This window comes from Schistocerca americana, chromosome 2, assembly GCF_021461395.2.
Source record: "Schistocerca americana isolate TAMUIC-IGC-003095 chromosome 2, iqSchAmer2.1, whole genome shotgun sequence".
Taxonomy (NCBI): Eukaryota; Metazoa; Arthropoda; class Insecta; order Orthoptera; family Acrididae; genus Schistocerca; species Schistocerca americana.
Genome location: NC_060120.1, coordinates 1,099,093,437 through 1,099,113,693, shown reverse-complemented (window position 1 = coordinate 1,099,113,693; position 20,257 = coordinate 1,099,093,437).

Genomic DNA, 20,257 nt, shown 5'->3' with positions numbered 1-20,257 from the left:
ATCTGTGATAATAGCTTCAGGTACGCCAAATTTAAGTATCCAGTTGTTAACTAAAGCTTGGGCAACTGTATTTGCTTGCTGATCTGGGAGATTCACCATAGCTAGATAGCGTGAAAAGTGATCTATAATTGTAAGAACATACTTATTACCAGTAGGTGTTTTATGAAATGGCCCATAGAGATCCACTCCACAGATTTGAAATGGACATGAAGCCTCAGGGAGCCTCTGTAAGGGTACTTTTAAACGAGAAAGTTCAGCTCGTTGTGCGCACGCAATGCAATTACGAACGTACTGTGCAACATCCTGCTTTCTGGTTTGCCACCAAAATCACTCTGCTACACGTCTTTCGGTTGTCCGCTGTCCACCGTGTCCTGCAATGATATGATCGTGGGCTTCTGCCATTATTTCTTGTTTAAGGTGTTGGGGAACAACAATTCGCGGTCCAAGTTTTGTTTTACGGCGTAATACACCATCTTCAAAGCAAAATTGTTTTTGAGTTGCGTATTTTTTGCATTCTGTATCCTTATCTTGTGCCTTTCTCCAGTCCTCAGTATCTCGGCCTGTTGCTTCCAAAAATGCTATTTTCCGACTTAGATAATCTGCATTCGTGTGTTTTTTGCCTGGTTTATGGATAACTTCGAAATCCATTTCGGAAAGACATAGGGCCCAACGGGTGAGACGACTAGATGGATCCTTTAATCCAAGCAACCATTTTAAAGCTGCGTGGTCTGTAATAACCTTGAATTTCCTACCATACAAGTAGCGTTTAAAGTATTTGATGCCATAAATAACGCTTAACAATTCTTTCTCCGTTGTGGAATAATTTCTTTCTGCTGTTGTTAGTTGTCTCGAAGCGTAGGCTATGGGGTGTTCCGCGCCATTAATATTCTGACTCAAAACAATTCCTACTGAATGACCACTTGCGTCACAGGATAAAATAAATTCTTTATTATAATCTGGGTAGGCTAATACTGGACTGTGTGTTAACTTATCTTTAAGGGTTTGAAATGCTGATTCACAATCTTCAGACAAATGAAATTTTGTACCCTTTTTCAATAATTGGGTTAAGGGTTGGGAAATTTCAGCAAAATTTTGAACATATTTTCGGTAATACGATGCGAGACCAATGAAACTTTGTACTTCCTTAACGCGTTGTGGTGTTGGGAAGTCCTTAACTGCTGAAATTAATCGAGGATCTGTTTTAATTCCTTTTTCACTAATGACATGCCATAGGTATGTAACCTCTGTCAATGCAAAACTACATTTTTCCGTATTTAATGTTAATTTAGCTTTTCTAAGTCTCTGGAAAACATTACGCAGACGCACAGCATGTTGATTAATGTCTTTGGAGAATACAATAATATCGTCTAGATATACACAACATTGCTGAGTATTGAGTCCTCGCAATACTCCATCGAGTAGTCTTTGAAAAGTTGCTGGTGCATTTTTCAAACCGAAAGGCATTCTTTTAAATTGCCAGTGGCCTCCAGGGGCAGAAAATGCTGTTTTATGCCTATCTTCAGGTACAACTTCCAATTGATAATATCCGCTACGTAAATCGATTGTTGAAAAGTATTTACTGTTACCCAAACTGTCAATGATATCTGTAATGTTTGGAAGAGGATAAACATCTGAGATAGTTTGTTTGTTAAGGTACCTGTAGTCACAACAAAATCTATATTGTTTCGTACCGTCGGGAGACTTCTTTGAATAATTACAATATTTGAATTATAAGGCGAATCAGAATATTCAATAATTCCATCTTTTAGACGCTGTTCTAAAAATTCATCCAGTACTGGCTGTAAGTGATGCGGAACTCTATAAGGCTTCCTACAAACTGTGGGGCTATCTCCTGTTGGGATCCTGTGGTGTCACCGCCAGACACCACACTTGCTAGGTGGTAGCCTTTAAATCGGCCGCGGTCCGTTAGTATACGTCGGACCCGCGTGTCGCCACTATCAGTGATTGCAGACCGAGAGCCACCACACGGCAGGTCTAGAGAGACTTCCTAGCACTCACCCCAGTTGTACAGCCGACTTTGCTAGCGATGTTTCACTGACAAATTACGCTCTTATTTGCCGAGACGATAGTTAGCATAGCCTTCAGCTACGTCATTTGCTACGACCTAGCAAAGCGCCATTACCAGTTACTATTGATGCTGTAAAACATGTACCGTCAAGAGCGATGTTCACCATTTACGGATTAAAGTTAAGTATTCCAACAGCTACGTCCTTTTTTGCTAAATTCTAACTTCCTTGTCCTGTTCCAGACCTCACGCCAGCCTGCGTGAGCTAAAACGCGTGCCTTTCGGCTTCCTCTCATAGTGGGTTGGCTCTCTTGCCAATCCACAACAGATCCTATGCTGTGTGATATCTGTTGCTGGCAGTGGACCTTCTGCATTAAATAAATCTTGGAACTCAACTAAAACTGCTTCCATCGTGTCTCTATCATTTCCTTTCAAATGCTCAATCTTCTGGCGTAATGCGCTTTTATAGGCGTCTGGTTTCTGACCATCATCAAATCTGACCAAATGAAATCTTCTTCTTCAAAAATACTGACTGTAGCTACTAATATTCCCTTATGCAACTCTTTGTCCTCCACTCCGAAATTGTACCGGTACTTTTCTTTCTCCCTCAACGTCTTGAACCCGTACAACACTTCTACGTACAAAACAATGTGATACATCTAATTCCTCATTTTCCTCTAATGGCTCTATTAGACACACTGTATCTGTAGGTACCTCGGGGTCACCGGTCATCCAGAAAAGTTTTTCTGAGCCAAATGGTATCTTATCCCGCGAATCAACCTTCAGGGACGTTGCACGCAGTGTAGTTGATTTCGCCATCCGGTTGGGGAAATCTTGCGGCAGCGTGCCCTTTGCAGCGGTGTCACCTAGCTGAAACACTGTTCCGCTAAGTTCTACAATTTGCTATCTGAGGTCGATTTTAGCGTGATGTTTATTCAGGAAATCCAGTCCTAGGATCGCGTCGTACCCGTCAGTTACCTTTGTTAACACTTCTACATCTTCTTGAAATTGTACACCATGAATATAGAAAATCAATAATGTACATCCTAATGACTTCACTCTGCCGGCCGAAGTGGCCGTGCGGTTCTAGGCGCTGCAGGTTCGAATCCTGCCTCGGGCATGGATGTGTGTGATGTCCTTAGGTTAGTTAGGTTTAACTAGTTCTAAGTTCTAGGGGACTAATGACCTCAGAAGTTGAGTCCCATAGTGCTCAGAGCCATTTGAACCATTTGAACTTCACTTTACCTCCTCCTACTCCACTCAATGTATACCTTGGAGGGTCATATTTCTTTTCTCCAATACATTCATTACTCACTATTGATACGTTTGCGCCTGTATCCACCAGTATCCTTGCCTCTTTATCCTGTATGGTAGCAGATAACCAGCATTCCGCCTTCACATTCGCCTTAATGGCATGAAATTTTATTGGGAACGCCTGGCGGCGGCTCCGACATTCCCGTTGGAGTTTAACTGATTTCTATTTCCAAGAACTTTCTTAGACCTGCATTCCTTGAATGTGCGACCTATTCTTTGACAATTAGTGCATTGAGGTTGTCTGCAGTTTTTTGCTATATGTCCCTGTCGATCGCACCTAAAACATCGTACTCCTGCTGAAAATACATTTCGCTTCTCCTTGTATCTGGTGGCAATGTCAATTTCTTCGAAAGCCGTCGCCACAGAAACAGCTTCTGCTAATTTTTTCGGAAACTCTGCCCTGACACGACGGGACGTTTCAGGAGGTAACCCACGTAAAAACGTATCCAGAGCTCTATCTTCTCCCTCTTGTAAAATAACTTTATTTGCTTCATCACTAGTTGTCAACTGATAGGTGTTAATATTAACTTCTCTAATCCTATCTGCAAAGCTTTCTAACCACTCGTTTTGCCTCTGAGTGATAGTGTTTAACTGTTCCCTATAAAATCTAAAGCTGTTCTGTTTTTGAAAACGTTTAAGAAATCCTTTCTCCAATTCCTCAAATGTTGGAGCATTCCGTAATTCTTCATGATATAATACGTGTGCTTTAGCCTCTCCTAGCAATCTTAACTTTGTCATTTGTAAGAGCTGTTCATCTGACCATGATCCTAACTTTGCAGCTGCTACTAAATCATCAAAAAAGGCTGTTATGTCCTCGCCAGGTTTACCTGAAAAAGGAGTTACCAAGGCTGCTGTTCAGGAATCTAGGGTGGGAGGGATTGAACTGGTTTGCCTAACCTCACTCAACTGTTTAAAAAATGCATTATTATCACTTTTAAGCTGTGCTATCTGGTTAACTAAGCTCTGAATAGCTTCTTCAGTAGAAACTGCTTGTGATGCAGACTCTGACTTTGTACGATTTCGTGTCATCATTTTACAACCTATTAGTTACACAATCTTACTACACTGAATGAAAAAGATGTTTAAATATTTGCGGCAAACTCATAAAATTATGAGAGAAAATACACTCCTAAATAAAGAAAATACTACGACTGCTATGCAAACCTCTATCCTTTCACACGTTAAACAATACTAACTGTGGGCCTTTAGTGACTGTCATTCACACCTCATATTGAGCCAAGGGTTTTACTCTGACACCAAATGTAACAGTTCTGTCACTAAGTGTAACTGGGTTTTCTCTTTTGATGCTAGTCAATTGTCAGGATGAGCGTTACTGCAAAGGGCATTTGATTCTAAAGCATTATGTCAGGGTGTAAATACTAAATAAACTAATTTTTCTCTCTTAACAACATGTGGGCCGGGTGGGTTCTTCCTTGGCTCGGGTAAGAGGTAGAATGAAACAGCATTTTTACATAAGATAACTTTTATTGCAAGTTTCGTACAACTGTTTCCTTACTCAATGTTCTGGCTCGGAGAACGGCAGCTGTGTCGTTTGCGAAGCCTTCTGCTGCGGCAACGGCGGCGTCTGATTACGCGTGGCAGTGTGTATCTCGTGTCGCCGTCTCGCCCAGTTGACTGGAGACGCGCAGCACGAGATGGCCCGTTTAATTATTGCGAGCGAAGTCGTGCATCGGATGGTGATACCTTGGATGTGGCGTCCCAGTGTTTCTCTTCTCTAAGCGGCCGTGTGTGTTGTGCGTCGGCCAGCGGAGCGGCGCGGTGGGGAAAGGCCAGTGTCCCGGACTCGATCAACGGACTCCCGCTTGCCAGTCTTCGGGTACGTAAAAATCAGACTTCAAATACCTTTTAACTTCTGCCTTCTGGCGCCGAGGCCGCTGCCTGCTATTCCATTACAGCGGCGGACTTGGTGCGTCTGTGCGTGATGTAGTCTCTTCTTGCATGACGGTCTTCAGCACCGAAACTGACTGAAAACTACTGCTACTCTTCTTCCCTTATTTTCTTGTCGGGCCCACTGCGTCTCGCGTATTTATTCACTTCAGTTCGCTGGAGGTGTACGACTTCACGGTCATTGCCTCTTCTGTCACGTTGAGAAGCTTCTCGAAGAGTCTTCTTAACATCGGTCATTGGCTCTAGGAATATAGGTGAGGGCCTTTGATCACATGTGACAACTGAGGAACATGTGAGCCGGTCATTGCCTCTTCTGTCACGTTGAAAAGCTTCTCGAAGATTCTTCTTAACGTCGGTCATTGGCTCTTGGAATGTAGGCGAGGGCCTCTGCTCACATGTGACAACTGAGAAACACGTGAGCCGGTCGGGCGATGCCCTGACGGCTGAATCGACAGCGTCCGCTAATGTGGAACTTGCTGACTTCACGGTCATTGTCTCTTCTGCTCTGGCCGCTGTTTGCCAGTATGTAACTCTCTAAACTAAACTAAGTTTTTCATTTATTTTCTAATTTCTACTTCACTTTCATTTCACTAATTTATTTACTTAAGTACCACTCAACACAGTGTAGCTGTCAAACTAAGCAAAGCATTTAGCTGAATCTACTATGAACGGCGTCTGTCTTTTGCTATACCAACAGCAGTCATAATAATCTATCATGCTGCTAAGGAAAAAAAAGTGCTTCGAGAAATGCATCACGGATAAAGCAGCATTTAAGGAATTCGACGATGCGTATGTCAGTTTGGCACTTCACCAGACACGTAGTGTTGTATCGGATATGAGCTTAACTGCTTCAGCAAAAGTTCAACCGTTATCCAGAAGTTAAAGTGTTGTCGCGAGGAGCTCTCCAGGCAGCGTGCTAGGCAAGCAGTAGCTACCGGAGAGCAAATGGGATTACGTCGCGCACCCACTCTGGTCTGGGGAGCCTTATTAGGATCGGCAGGCAGGCAAAGGGCGGCGCTGAAGTGTTGTGACGTATTTAATCACGCCGCATGCAACCGCTGTTTGCTGAATCAACAGCCGCTGGAGGACGCTAGCTTAGCGTAGGGTCTGCGAGCTTTGGAGGGCCCGGTGGAATGCTGTGGGAAGCTACAGACTTCCAGGAAGTTTCTGCTAGTTCTACTTGTTAAATACGTTAATCAAATTTTAGTTTCGCTGTACTATATCTCAACTATACATACAGTTACACTCCAAAAGTCACCTTGAGATGTGTGACAGAGGGTACTTTTAGTACTAACATATTTTGTCCCTTTCAATGTTCGAATCGCGAATGGTGCACCAAAGAACAATAGTCGGTATGAGTCCAGTCTCTCTGACTTTGATATCGCGGTCATTGCGCGACAGCCTTGTGTGGATTCGGCTAAGATAATATGCTGATGATCCGAGCATTTAGACACGAATCCCTTACTGAAGCATTATCACCCACTGCGCTTTAAGACCCAGATAATCCAATACCTCAGTTTAATGGATAAGTTTAAAATGCAATAATACACCAACAGGATATTGTCGTAACGCGAGATCGGAACTGGACGAAATTTCCACAAAATGCAGTAAGGTGCACATTATTCTACACGTATTCAACAATAGAAAAATTATCCGATTAATGTGATAGGGACCAGTTATCAGGCCATACGTCAGATTGAAGAGAAATGAGGGACAGGAATATTAGGGGATAGAGTTATGTCGACAACGAGGTCATACGAGGCTTAGTTCGTGCTACATTGACGGAAGATGCGGAAGGAAGTAGTCTGTATCCTTTTCAAAAGAGCCGTACCAGGAGTCCACTAAGCAATTTGTGTCGGACTATGATTTGATCCGCCGTCCTCCAGAATGTTATTCCAGTGTCTGTCTTACCTCCAGGACAACTCCTTCGATGCATCCTGAGGAAGACAATGCATGTATTGTTTGGGTAACAGCCCAGTGAAAAAGTTTTGGCCGTGCGTTTTCGTAGGCGTAGTAACCCTAGGAATCCCTGAGAGCGGTTTCTCTATTGGCTGTCGGATTTCGGCAGCAGTCTTTTTTTGGTGGGCCATTCCCATGAGTTCGCAAGGGGTAGCGTTTCGATAAGGGCTTGAGACGCGAGACAGTTTAACTTTCTTCGTATGGTATTTTTATGGGAGTTCGGCATAGTGCTTTATCTTTGTGCGAGATTTAACATATTCTGGGCATAATTTCAGAAATCGGTTTTGGAAGACTTGTACGAACTGGCTGCTTGTCAGAATACAGGCAGCAGTGTACTAAATATTTTGTTGCAGTTTTGTTTGGAAATGCGCTTGATGAACAATATTTCATGTCGTACTCGGTGAGGGAAATTGCTTTCAGACTTCGAATGTCTACAAGCGGGTTTTCATAGTTACTGTCAAGAGTGTCGTGCTCTGCATTTAAGCTATAATGCTCCACTTTATTAACGTTTATTTGTTAGTAATATATTTTATTTGAATCTGTACTCATGTGAGGGCACTATTCACTTACATTTGAGTAATATTGTACTATGAGACTGATTAACTGAAACTTCTTTTATATAATAGCTCGCTAACCTCCCCAAATTTATTAGGCTGACGTATTACTCTATATGTACCCCAAGGGCATCAGAGCACCAGCGTACGGCCAGCCTCTGTAGCACAGAAAGGCGGGCCAGCCAAAAGTCAAGGCCGTGCGCTCGCCATCTCTGGTTTTCTGGTCTCATGACGTCCAGATGCTGCTTCCAGAAGACATACTTCCTTATTTAGTTGGAGGGTAATGTAAAGGATAAGGGCGGCAGTACAACTAGAAACAGTACTCCGCATTACTGAGTCATGGTTCGGCGATCATGGGACGAAAAGTTATCGGCACACTACGCAAAACAGAAGCAGAAAACAAGTATGCTGACATGGACACATTTCAAGGTTTTTGATTCCGTATTGCCTTCTGTGAATAACCCTTTGCAACTGTGTGAAATGAATAAAGTTGACGATTTACGCTTTCAGAGAGTAAACATTTTTTGGCCTTTAGGGAACAAGATGACAAGGTACGGCTAGAACCAGAATGATGGAAGATCATGTCATAGTGGCCTGCACAACAGACAAGCAATGTGGGCTGCTGACCTCCCTTCAAGAGCTGATATCAAAACTTCTCCAGTGAATGTAAACATCAACAAACTTTCCACATAAACAAGGCACTACTTCGTGAAAAGCCATACCTGACAGGTTAGCGGATAGTGTAATGCGCTGACTTCCTGGACTCGGGTAGGCGCGCCAGCCCCAGATCGAACCCGGCCGGCAGATTACCGACGTCGGCCAATGTGCTGGACGGCCTGGATGTGGTTTTTAGGCGGTTTTCCACATCCTGCTAGGTGAATACCGAGCTGGTCCCCACCCTCCACTTATGTTACATGACTTACAGACGTCTGAGCACATTCGCACTATTTCATGGAGCTGGGATACACTAATTCCATCCCGGGGGTTATTGGGTGGCGGCAGGAAGGGCATCTGGCCACCCCTTAAAATTAACCGTGCCAAACCCAATCCTAACCACGCCGACCCAGAAAAAAAGAGAGACAAGGCACCATCAAAGAAAGAAAGAAAGAAACACTTCATGAAAAGCTATGTGACAGAGATCCACCAATTGGAACTAATGTGACTAAGTGTAGAACCCCGCAGAATTGGTGCTGTAACCACGTCAGCAGAGTCAGACTGGCAGTGTGTACCTACAGCTAGGACAGCTCAGGCCAATAACCATGCCGGCTCTAGCCCAGTAGACACTCGCCATAGTCTTTCTGTAGAAATTTCTATCTTGTTGGGTGTAACTTTGGAATTTTGTAGTGTAATATTTTAGTCGTTATTATTTCTTTTCATTATCTTGTAACTTTTATCTGGCTTTTGCCACAACAAGAATTATTGAGCTTCTTGTTCTTCTCGAGTTTGTAAAGTAGCGCACGCCAAGAAGGCGTTTTAGTTAAATAAAGTGTGTTCAAACTTGATCGTTAGTTCTTTCCTGCCGATCGCAGGACACTACATTTACTGGCAATGTGGATAAAACCTTTCTTTTTCGGTCGAAATGGTTACCTTAGAGGTATTTCTTCAGTCCTTGAAGGAAACTCTACAGCAGATTCAGGCAGCGCTCACGAAGTCAAACATCGCCCTCACTCCTCGGAGTTGCAAGGTGTAGCGCATAGAGTTGAGGGCAAATTAAACACTTTGCACGTGAGTCCACCAAAGTTTCTGGCTTTCGATAGGTCTGTCGAATCATGGTCAAATTATGACGAACGGTTAGAACAACATTTAGTAGCACATGGGCTCCATGCTTTTTTTAGCAACAGTTGGTCCACAGGTGTATCATGTAATTCAATAATTGAACCCTGATCAGTCACCTCGACATCTCTCGTTTACCCATATTAAGGGTGGATGCTGATACAATTCTCCCTGATTCATTTGTGGTTCAACTGTCATTGCAGGAAACGTCAAATACTGACTGATTCAGTTCCTCGACTGTGACAATTGAATCAGATGAAATTTTACTTGCCTATACCAAAACCACGTAGTTCTTTTGCGTAGGATATCTGGCCAGTGTGTCTTGTCAGTTAACGACTGGACACGTTTGAACTTAACAGTTCTCACAGTTTGACTGACTGGGTTCCACCTCTGCTTGCAAGCGATATTTTTTCCAGGTGTACGGCCTAGCTGAGTGCCCGGTGTGGCATGAAGCTTTTCGTTTGTGTTTCAGAAGGGCTTTTAAATCGTCCCCAGAAGCGTTTCTTGCAGCAGTTTTGAGACTGCACCATCTTTAGGCTTCTTCAGAGATAAAAGTTATTATAACCCGATACATTAACCTTTTCCTTGCGATCCATGCACTTGGACTTTGCAGTTTCTGTTGCTTATGGATGATCTGAAGTGCGTATTTATCTTCAGAACTGTGTGGAGCAATTCTGAAAAACCCTGTCTGTGTTGTTTTCGTGTTTGCCTTAAACACCGGCTTACAACTCGCGCCGTTCTTCGTTGTGGGTAAATTTTGTGTGCAACCCTGCTCGATTCGTCAGTCTGGTTGCGCTGTGCTGTTGCTCATCCACGTGTATACTCGTACGTTCCCTGCTAGGCACACATCAGTTCCGATGCAAGGTCCACCTAAGTCCATAAATTCAAGGTCTTACGCCAAACAAGAAGTATACCCAGTATTGAAACAAACATTTTCCTCTCAAAAAGCTTGTGATTTGTTTTTACCTTGAAGAAGAGTGACACAAACTTACGAAATGCAGGCCGTTCAGTGATCGCAGTTCAATGTATTCGTTCAGCATGATTTCCTGATACATGTACCCTGTTCCCTCGACGTCTTATGACACGCGCTATGAGAAAAACGTGTGGCTCTGAGACATTCTGCATTTCCTCGGTGCAAAAGCATCCAGAAATTTCAGTGCCATTGCCATCCTTTAAGATGTAAGTTTTGGGAATTATTCTCTGCACTTTGGCGACTGCGAATATCTCACTCGACCAGTTTTGGAGGTAAGACTTCTCAAATTCTTTCTTTTGTCTGCATGAAATTTCTTGTTACGTGGATTAAGCATGTAAACATGGCAGAAAACCATATCCATGAGTCCATTTTCACGAACGTTGACTGGCCTACATCTACATCTACATGGATACATCATATTTAAGTGCCTGGCAGAGGGTTCATCGAACCACCTTCACAATTCTCTATTATTCCAATCTCGTATAGCGCGCGGAAAGAGTGAACATCTCATTTTTATTGTGCTATATTTGATTTTATTATACTGTTCAATTATTTCTGGGAGGTCATCGGTCCACTTGTATGACCACAAAGATTAAAATGCATCCCAGTTTGACCGTTCATTGTTCTGTTAAGATGTTCCGCGATACTCGCCTTCAGCTGAGTGAATGTTGAATACCGATGTATTCCATACTGCTGCATCAGCGTCTTGAAATACCTACTGTAAACCTCTCCAGTGTTATCTGTTCGGAGGCCATTGGTTCGTCGCTGTCAACAACAAACGCTCAAACATCTTCATCACATCTCTTTCCATTTTTGTTTTAACAGGTAATGCCTAGGCAAATTTGGAGTATGTATCAATAACCATTAAAATATATTCGAATGCGTTATTCACATGTTAATATTATCGTATGTCTACAAGGTCAGTGATTTGGCGTAACCACAACCGCCGGAACGAAGATGAAGAACGCAAGAGAAGAGAAGGTGGTGAGACGACCTCGGCCAGTGATACGCTGATTAGGATCGCACCACGACAGGAACGGCATCCTGCTGAAGAGGACATAAGCGCTGCTCCTGCCAGCCTCGGCCGCTCAGTATTTGCTCAGTATCAGGACGGTATACGGACAGGCCTCGCAGAGAACGCTACGATAGCAATTATTAGCGAACCACAAACTTACATGAAGATTGTATATAGCAAAGGATTCTGATCTGTGTTGCATGTCGTCAATCGCTTGGGACACCGTTGTAAATTGAAAGTGAAGTATTGTGAGTCTCCTTATTTGTAATAAAAACTATTAATGTCATTTGCTTGAATTGTTGTGTAGCACTTCGAGAACGCACCATCATATAGGTCCCCTACACGAGACGAATGGACAGGACCCCACGGTTAGCATGCCTGAAGACATCCAAATCTTTAATCATAAAATGCCTACGAGAGTATGTTTTGCCTCTTGGTTTGTGCAGTTCTCGGACTACTATCTTCATACTCATTCGGTTATACCTCTGTCTCCAAGATCGGAGATTACTGAAACGAATGGGCAGCATTACCATCAGCAGCTGATGCCATAGGAAGTCCCAGTCGATCTGTTAGCTCATTGGTATCGCCGTAGTATATCGTCTGTGGGGGTAGATTGCCGACTCTTTTAAGCTACAAGTCAATACCATCACCCTGTTAAGTAGAGCGTATAGGTTTTATAATGGTTTTCAATTTCGTAATGCGCCAGTTTACTGCTTTCCTATGCACACCAATCATTTGCAGTATTTCACGATACATCTCAAGAGCTTTGGGTGAATAACTTACAGTTTTGTAAGATTCAGAAAAACGAAGTTCATTAGACCAGTTGTTCTTTGAAATTCTCTGTCTCCTATCTTTATTGTTATTTCTTTTAAACTTACAGGCTACATGCCTAAAAACTATGGTGTTTCACCACTACACCGAATGTTTTGTCTACCCTATTATCGCTATGAAGGATAATGAAATCAGCAACACCGTCATCATTGTGTGATTTAGCTGAGAGTTCGCCGACCATAGTGACCGAGCGGTTCTAGGCGCTACAGTCTGGAGGCGCGTGACCACTACGGTTGCAGGTTCGAATCCTGCCCCGGGCATGGACGTGTGTGATGTCCTTAGGTTAGTTAGGTTTAAGTAGTTCTAAGTTCTAGGGGATTGATGACCTCCGAAGTTAAGTTCAATAGTGCTCAGAGCTATTTGAACCATTTAGCTGAGCGTTCATCGCCAACTGGTTTGAAGGTTTCTCTCAGTGTGTGCTCTCGTTCCAAATGTCCTGACCTTGGCAGTCGTAGCTTGTCTCTAACAGCGCATGTGCCGCGATGACCTTATGTTTAAGACACCTTGTTATATACTTCCCAAGGAAGTAATGCACCAAATTTTTTTTCTCGGCCGGAAACAATGCTACGAATGCGAGCCGCGCTACGTATGTACGTACGTTACGTACGTATTATCTGAAGTCTCCTGAACGAGCGCGCCAAGTTTCCGTCACTTCCGACAGATAGCGTAGCTACAGGGCAGTTTGAAAGTGGTGTTTGTAGGTGATGTGCGTTGCAAGCAACGTGCCGTCATTGACTTTCGCACCGTAGAGAAAGAAACTGTAGGGAATATTCACAAACGCTTGTTGAAAGTCTATGGAGCATCTGCTGTCGACAGAAATACAGTTGGTCGCTGGGCACGGACTGTGAGGTCATCACAAGGCGGTCCGGAGGAGCACCACGATTTGCAGCGGTCGAGGAGACCATCCACGTGTGTCACACCTGACCTAGCGCCTTCGGACTTCCACTTTTATGGGCCATTAAAGGATGCCATTCGTGGAAGACATTTTGAGGACAATGAGGAGGTGATTCACACCAGTGAAACACTGGCTCCACCACCAGGACGATGATTGGTGCTGACAGTTCATACACACCCTTGTTTTGCGCTGGAGGAAGGCCATAGAATGGGATGGAGATTACATGGAAAAATAGAGCGTGTAAACAAAACTCCATTCTTTCGTGTGTGTAACTCTCCTTATGTTTAACAAAGAATTGTTGACAAAAAAAATGCAGTGCATTACTTTGCGGGCAACCCTCGTATCATTCCGTCCAATGTTATCAACCTTTGCAGTTAAGTCGCTTACTTTTTTTAATTCCATCAATCCCTTCAGCTAAGTCGCCCACATTCTTTCTCAGAATGATCCAGGTGTACATCTCTAGTTCCTTAACCCTAATGTCTAATCCGTTGATCAGTCTCAGAAAGGTCTGGGTATATGTCTCTAGGGCCTTAACAGTATGTTCGAGAGTTTGAAATTTTCCAAATGGTTCAAATGGCTCTGAGCACTATGGGACTTAACAGCTATGGTCATCAGTCCCCTAGAACTCAGAACTACTTAAACCTAACTAACCTAAGGACATCACAAACATCCATGCCCGAGGCAGGATTCGAACCTGCGACCGTAGCAGTCGCGCGGTTCCGGACTGAGCGCCTGAACCGCTAGACCACCGCGGCCGGCTGAAATTTTCCATCTATAATCTATGCACACCTATCCTCTCCGGCTGATTGTCTGACATTCGTACGAATTTGTCTGTGGTGTGATAAACTAACGTACTCATCGTTTTTTCGTATGTATACATAAAAAAAAAAAAAAAAAAAAAAAAAAAAAAAACTCGTGGATGTTCCGTCTATACCTACCGTCATTCAGTTTCCTTGATTTACAAATAAAGAGAAGCCTGTACCTAGCGTGATTCCAGCACTCTGCGCATGTATTTAAAAAATCATTGAATTGCGTATCAGTTCCTGCATGTGCCCGGTATAACTGTATTAAATTCAAATAGTCTTGTTCGACAGCTATAATGAGATTTGTGTTATCATTTACCTATTGTTTTTGTATTCTGGAATGTATTTGACTCAAAGAAAATACATCAACACCCTACGACGACCAAAACAGAAATATCGTAGAATACGATATTGGTTTCCCACTGCCTCATCGTCAAATATGATCACAGTGTTTGACTTTACTTTTTATGGTGGAGGGTTTTGAATGCTTTGACTTAAAAGTCGTGTATGTTACGCTACCTACACCCTGCAGTATCTTTTGCAGTAGCTGGTAATTGCGTTGAAACAGCGTTTTAGAAAATACACATACATGCTCAAAGCGGACCGCATCTGGGTGTGTTGGTAGTGACATGAAAACATTTGTCCTGCCACAGCTAGATAGACCTTCAGTTATCATTTGTACATTATCAGGTAGAAATATTCCATTCATCTTCTTCTTCTGGTCTTCTTCTGCACCATCACAGGACCATGAACTTACAACAAAGTCCTGATGTTCAATAACCATGATACTCACTACATCTGGTTTTGGTGTGCAATCGGCTTCTGTAGAAAAATGAACACTAACAATAACAATAATAATAATAATAATAAGTGTAGCCACTATAGTGCAATCATATTACTGATTAAGCTACAATGGCTATTATATAACGACAGGGTAATTAAATAAAACAACAAAAACTTTGTGATAATATTCTTTATTTACCAATCAGTAGTGATACAAATTAGTAATAATTCACTGGATCAGACTTTATTTAGGAAATAAATCTTTCTTGTATGCACAGAATTCAGCGTGTATTTCTATCAAACTCGTTTTATACCATGTTTACACAGTGTTCTAAGTCGTCTGCACACACACTGTACCTATGGAGATAGTTCACCATGTTCTTATACACAATCTGAACACAAGGCAGCCCACGGTAAAGTCCCTCCACCACAAGGCACAGAACAATCCATCTTGGTGGGGCCAAGTTGTCCAGTCAGTCAGGACACACACAGTGCTAATATAAGTGCGTCTAACTGAGTGTCCATTAGCATGCTGTCTGGGTGCCATTAAAAGGGTGTGGTTACCTACTGTAATCACTAAACCTACCGCACAGGACGAAACATGACAGAGTGCAATCTGATGATGCATGCAACGCGGAACACGCTGTAACTGTTGTGGAAGAACTCGTTCAAATCAAAAGTTTGTGTTCATTGCATTCAAATGTGGTGGGAGGAGGTATGACCTGATCTCCTTGCAGCCAATAATACCGGACCATACATTTATTACACGCGGCTGTTGGGGATGGTGATGATGTTCGAAAGCCACGCAAGGATTGTCTCATACCCAGATGTGGCTGTTAACTGTGCCTCATTTGTGAATAACAAGTTCCTTAGGAAATTCGGTTCTCAAAACCCATTCTCGTTGTTGAAGGTCATTTACAGCCAGAACACGTTGACGATGACAGGGGCACAGATTATTGCCCATGACACGCCAAAAACACACTAATTTGGGGCATATTCATGGTATCAGCCGTGGCACATGTGCCTTTTGATGGCTGTTCCTCCACATGTGTAACTACTTTCTCTTCCATATCGACTGTTTAAATACTCAGTGGGGGGCCAGCATGATGCTCTGGAGTTATGGCACCTATCTCCTCGAGTCTACAACGAACGATTTGAAACATTCGAGACTGTGACGTATGATTGGATACTGAGTACAGCACAGGGGTTGAGGTTCGTGGTGACTTTGCCATACGTGAAACGCGTGGCTCGCCGTTCTGGAAACATTTACCTTTCCATTTCGCAAAGTACTGTACGTATCACAAACACTTCAGTTACTTTCGCTAAGGCCGCACTATCAACCAAGAGCAGTATTGAAATGCATGTAATTCAATTGCCTCAGAGTGCATGAGTGAAAAGCAGATGTACATATGAAACAACTGATGCACAACGTCTTAACGTGTTTGAATTGCAAGCAATCATATGCATATAGGAGCGGTATATAATCTTTCCTAAACGTACAGCCGCTTGTGCATTAATTGCTGTTGTTTTTGACAGTTCGACGCATTCCCTGGCTCAGGATAACTTCCAAAATTATAAGTTAATTCTTTCTGATTTCAAGCAAATCTTTTGTAAAGTCTTGTTAAAAGCGTCTCGCAATGGAGTCTAGTCTCACTTTATTCATACTAATCATTTAAGTCGGACTGTCAGAAATCGAAAACAAGTCAAAGCCTAGAATTAATGTCATAGTTTCTCATATGGAAAGACTTGATTAAATGCCATGGGACTTACTGCAGAATTCCCACTTGTAGGTTAAGTAATAAAATTTAAATTTATATATTCGGAATTTCGATAAAATATACCCAGTTGTGAAACTTCCTGGCAGATTAAAAATGTGTGCTGGAACGAGACTCGAGTTAATCTGCCAGTAAGTTTCATATCAGCGCACATTCCGCTGCATAGTGAAAATTTCATTTTAGAAACAACCCCCAGTCTGTGGCAAACCCATGTCTCCTAGAAGAGCTAGTTCTGCAAGTTTTGCAGGAGAGCTTCTGTGAGGTTTGGAAGGTAGGAGACGAGGTACTGGCAGAAGTATAGCTGTTAGGATGGGGCGTGAGTCGTAGTTCAAATGGCGCTGTAACGGTAGCTCGAATGGTTCAAATGGCTCTGAGCACTATGGAACTTAACTACTGTGGTCATCAGTCCCCAAGAACTTAGAACTACTTAAACCTAACTAACCTAAGGACATCACACACATCCATGCCCGAGGCAGGATTCGAACCTGCAACCGTAGCAGTCGCGCGGTTCCGGACTGCGCGCCTAGAACCGCTAGACCACCGCGGCCGGCGAACGGTAGCTCAGAGTGTTCGGTCCGAGGGTTAGGTAACCTCTGTAACAAGAAAAAGTGAGTGAACGGATCAATGAAGAACCTGAACACGTGTCATCGGACGTCCGTCCCAAATAAATTCATCGAACAATATAGAACAAAATTAGACAAAAAAAAAAGCTGGTAGAGCGCTTTCCATCGAAATGCAAATATCCCGAGTTCGAGTTTCGCTCTGGCACACAGTTTTGATCTACCAGGAAGTTTCATATCAGCGCACACTCCGCTGCAGAGTGAAAATTTCATTCTGTATAGCGACTTGTGTTGCAGTGATTATCTATACTGAATGAAGAGTGATACAAAAATACCGTCTTGGAAGCAACAGTTCATGTGATGTGAGAAAAGTAAGTAAACTCAGCTCTACCTGGTGCAGATGAAAACACAAAGAATCCAATCATTAAACAATTTTTTTTAATTTGCGGAGCGTTTAGGAGGTTTCTGTTCATCATCTCGCATAGTTTCCAGTGTTTAGGAAACCTGCAATGAAGGAATATCTGAAAATTTTGATTGCAAAATGAGTTTGGTGGATTACTAGCAAGAATCATTTTGCAACTGATATGGTATTCCTTCATTTCTGTGCTTCATAGTTGTTTATTTTGATCGGAAGCACTTCATATGAGTTTAACAAATTAAGTATTTACAAACATTATCAGAGATGTTACAACTGCTTGGCGTTGCGTATCTATAACCCCCACCCCCCTGGCGTTCTACAGCTGATGACGGAATTGCAAGTTTCCGTCTGACGCCGACAGCAGTCCCGTGGGATCACGGGCTGACCCAATGGTGCGCGCCCTCTGAGCCACGTCCAAAGCAGCTCTGCACGATGAGCGGCCTCTGCAGCCGCGATACGGGACAGCCACTCCCTCACTTGCACTTGCAGCCTCATCGCTACAACACCATCACTCATGCTTACTACAGAGAGCCTCGTGGACATTGAGACCTGGACTTTATTTCTGAACGCAATATTTGGAACGAGTCTTCGTACGCTTGGAGAAATGCAAGCTATGTAAATCTTCTGTTTACTGTGTTAACATGTTCAGTATTCATTTCTGCTCCTGTCCAGCTTCCAACGTGCCTATGATGTCAGTTGCCACGCAGAGTAGCCGCGCGGTTTGAGGCGTCATGTCACGGACTGCGCGGCCTCTCCCGACGGAGGTTTTTGTTAGTGTAGGGACCGATGACATAAGTAGTTTGATCCCTTAGGAATTCACACACATTTGATGATAGTTGCCACACCACTCTTAAGGCAACCTCTTCTTGTCATTTGTGTACGAGATCATACACATCATTCAACATAATTTCTACATACTTCCGTGCTTATTTTATTTATCGAATATGTAATCAACAAAATAAGAAAATTAATAACATACGTCTCTTCATATGACTTCTGACTTTTATTATACAAACCAAACTGGATTGTGCTTTGTTCTGTCTTCAAAAACAGTATAAACTACGGCGATAAAAGTCAGCCGGCCGGAGTGGCCGAGCGGCTCTAGGCGCTACAGTCTGGAACCGCGCGACCGCTACGTTCGCAGGTTCGAATCCTGCCCCGGGTATGGATGTGTGTGATGTCCTTAGGCTAGTTAGGTTTAAGTAGTTCTAAGTTCTAGGGGACTGATGACTTGAGAAGTTAAGTCCCATAGTGCTCAGAGCCATGTGAACCATTTTTTTTTTTATAAAAGTCATGGGATTGCGTTATGCACATACAGGGTGTTACAAAAAGGTACGGCCAAACTTTCAGGAAACATTCCTCACACACAAAGAAAGAAAATATGTTATGTGGACATGTGTCCGGAAACGCTTACTTTCCATGTTAGAGCTCATTTTATTACTTCTCTTCCAATCATGTAATGGAAACACACAGCAACAGAACGTACCATCGTGACATCAAACCTCCGTTAGCGAGGATACATGCATCCACCCTCCGTCGCACGGAATCCCTGATGCGCTGATGCAGCCCTGGAGAATGGCGTATTGTATCACAGCCGTCCACAATACGAGCACGAAGAGTCTCTACATTTGGTGCCAGGGTTGCGTAGACAAGAGCTGTCAAATGCCCCCATAAATGAAAGTCAAGAGGGTTGAGGTCAGGAGAGCGTGGAGGCCATGGAATTGGTCCGCCTCTACCAATCCAACGGCCACCGCATCTGTTGTTGAGAAGCGTACGAACACTTCGACTGAAATGCGCAGGAGCTCCATCGTGCATGAACCACATGTTGTGTCGTACTTGTAAAGGCACATGTTCTAGAAGCACAGGTAGAGTATCCCGTATGAAATCATGATAACGTGCTCCATTGAGCGTAGGTGGAAGAACATGGGGCCCAATCAAGACATCACCAACAATGCCTGCCCAAACGTTCACAGACAATCTGTGTTGATGACACAAGCACCGAGGTCAACATTACCGTCCTTCAATTGGGCCAACTGGCGGTGAGTCGAGGAAGTACAGTACATACTGACGAAACTAAAATGAGCTCTAACATGGAAATTAAGCGTTTCCGGACACATGTCCACACAACATCTTTTCTTTATTTGTGTGTGAGGAATGTTTCCTGAAAGTTTGGCCTTACCTTTTTGTAACACCCTGTATACAGATGGCGGTAGTATCGCGTACACAAGGTATTAAAGGGCAGTGCTTTGGCGGAGCTGTCATTCACGCGACGCACGCACGCGACACGCACGCGACGCACGCAGAGCGGTTCGAGACGTCGTTGCGAGAGGAGTGTTTTCATGCGCAGGGTGTGGCGGATCGCCGTCCGGCTGGGCCAGCTCAGGCGGCTGAACTTATCCCGACGGCGGCCCCACCCGGCCCCCCACTTGTGACGAAGCAGCTTCCGACCACTGACTATGACCAGGTTTACTCTTCCACTGATGACTCGCGCTCTTGTGACCGATTGTTCATTCTTACGAACAAGCTCGCTCACGGGGGCTCGTACCCCGGTCGAGATGACGACGAAGCGGCCATACTGACCTTCTGCAATATCCGGAAGGCTGCTCCACTACCCAGCTCGGGGCAGCAAGAGTCGGGTGTGCCACCGAGAGCCTCGCCTGTCGCACTGCA